Consider the following 2,713-nt stretch of genomic DNA (forward strand, 5'->3'; position numbering starts at 1 on the left):
CCTCAGTAGAAAATCTAGAAAGTTTTAACTCTTGCAATCGAGGAAACCCTTGGGCAGAGCACGACATGGTCCGGCCCTTGTATCCAGACAAGTCCAATACCAAAAGACAGGGAAGCTTCTCCAGCACTGGCATTGGATCTTGTTCAATGACATAAGCTTGTAGAACAAGACTCCGCAGGGTTCGTGGGAACTCAGTGGGCAGCCTATCGAGTAAACGAAATTTTGCGAGAAAAAGATCAACCAAGTGAGGCATGTTTGCAAATATCTTAATCATCTCCGCCGGTATAGACCCAATTCTCACAGAGAGGGTTCTCAGTTGATTCAGCTGTCCCAAGAAAATGACCATGTCATCATAGCAGTATTTAGTGCCACTGCCAACGGATGAAAGATTCAACTCAAAGGTCTGGAGCTCTTTATGCTGCACTCTCACGCTTCTTCTGGGTGGTGGTGGAGAAAACCAATTACTAAGGAAAACATGCCTTAGTGTAGGGATATCCCAAAAGGAGTTTGGTACTCGTGAGAGCAAATATGTTCCCCTGAGATCAATAGTCTGCAAGTAAAGGAGTTGTCCAATTGAAGAAGGGAGTGCCATGTCTTTGCAACTTCGCAACCTGAGGCGTCTTAGGTGAATGCACCAATTAATTACCCTGCAGAACTTCACCAAGCTTGAGTCTTCGATATGAACAACTCTTAGGAACCTCAAGGTAGGCAGGGACACAGATGAGAGTCCAAAGCCAAGCAGAGTTCTGATATTAAGTGTCTCTGGTAAAATTTTGCCACTCAAAGTTTGAAAAGAAGAACGATAATATATCATTTTCTGAGATGATGACACACCAGTTTGGCCTGCAATTTTTTACGAGAATCCACGCATCAGTCAGAAGCCAACAAGATATATTGAAGCAAAAGTTTTAACCATATATACATATACAACGGAAGGAGCATGACCTGTAGTTTTGTCAATGACATCAAGAAAACCATCTTGTCTTGCTTCTTCTATGCACCAATCGCGTAAGATATCATGAATCCTTATTGTCTCAATCCATCCGTGTGCTTTGCTTCTATCAACAGCTTGGACCAAGCACCTTTGAGCCAACTCGGTTATGTACTTGCGTGCTGTTTCTTCTAGTTTATGTCTTGGTGCATATGGAATGAAGCTTTCTGCTATCCATAATTCAATAAGGTCCGACACATATATTATATAATCCTCGGGAAAAGCAGCAAGATAGAGAAAACAAGATCTTAAATAACGATTTGGTAAGTCCTTGTAACTGCGAGCTAATATGTTGCGCATCATCTCTGTCTTTCTAGTTGATGGCCAACCCAGTAGTACGTCCGACCATGCTTGTAAAGATAGATTCTTTGATAAATAACCCCCCAAAACTGCAAGTGCAAGTGGCAATCCATTACATTTCTTTGCTAGCTTCCTTCCTAGCTCTTCAAATTCGTCCACATCACGCAAGACAGCTCTTCTGTACGATGGCAAAGCTTTGCCACTGAAGAGTTCCCAACTTTTCTCTTCATCCAGTTTCTTCAAGGCATGCACATGAGTCGGCATTTCAACATGGTTTGCAACATCAAACTTTCTTGTGGTTAGCAGTACTCTACTCCCATTGGTTGCATCTGGAAATGCTGTAACAGTTTGATTTATCTGCTCCCATGTATCTGCCTCCCACACATCATCGAGAACTACCAAGTATCTCTTCTGCAACAGAAAGTCACTAATCTTCTTTCCCACATCAAACTCCTGCATTTGATCAATTTCTCTAGACTCCTTTTTGTCTCCCACAATTTGCTTCATAATATCCTTCAATAAATCAATGCCCTTGAATGTTTGAGAAACAGTCACCCAAGCAACAGTCTCAAAGTGTTGTTTGACTCTAGACGAAGTGTATATTTTTCTAGCAAGTGTTGTTTTTCCCGCCCCACCCATGCCAACTATGGAGATGGCACTAAGCATGTTTTCTTTGTCAACTAGTATATCCACTATTTCTTTGTACTCATCATGAAAACCAACCATCACCGCGTCATATTCAAAGTTTTGATGCCTAAGACCATGATCTTGCAGGAACTGATCCTCTACTAGTGCAGTAGTATCCAAATCAATTTTCAGACGTTCTGCACTCTGAAATATCTCATTGAGCTTCCGTCGTACATGCTCAACTTCGAAGCCAACATTACGAAGGGTGACCAAGTCAGTTGGTAAGCAGGCGTACCTTGAAATGGCGCCCATGAATCCCCTCTTGGGCCTGTTTCTCATCTGAATGTAATTGGCAGTCTCGATAATATTCTCAGCCTCATAAGACGCAGTCCTAATCTGGCTCACCAAGATAGCAACTCGTGCGTTACCTTGCCTTTGTTTGCTGTCAGCATCTCTAAGGTAGCCATGCAGACGTATGAGCTCATCTTTCAAGAACTCCACTTCGACTGTGACTCCAAATAAGAACTTGGTCTGCTGAGCAACAAGATTGCCAACGTTCCAAAGCACGGTGCTAACTGCGGACTCGGCCATTGGTTCGACCTTCTCCCTTGGAGATTTTTGATCAGATGTATACGTACATGAGTATACGGAGTTAAAACAGGAACGAGTTGTTGAAGAGGACAAGAGAAAAGGTAGAAGGAAAATAAGGGAAGATGGGAGAGACTCACCAATGAGATCGTCGATGCCGGTTGCAAAGATGGATGCTGATTAAGCGTGGGGTGAAGGGGATAATGT

The 2,713-nt window shown here is 42.8% G+C and overlaps 1 pseudogene; it reads right to left on the minus strand.

The window, feature by feature from the left end:
* Nucleotides 1–1,223: 1,223 nt before the first annotated feature.
* LOC125522379 lies at nucleotides 1,224–2,512 on the minus strand (annotated as a pseudogene).
* Between the last annotated feature and the right edge of the window lie 201 nt (nucleotides 2,513–2,713).

This window comes from Triticum urartu, chromosome 7 (assembly GCF_003073215.2).
Source record: "Triticum urartu cultivar G1812 chromosome 7, Tu2.1, whole genome shotgun sequence".
Lineage (NCBI taxonomy): Eukaryota > Viridiplantae > Streptophyta > Magnoliopsida > Poales > Poaceae > Triticum > Triticum urartu.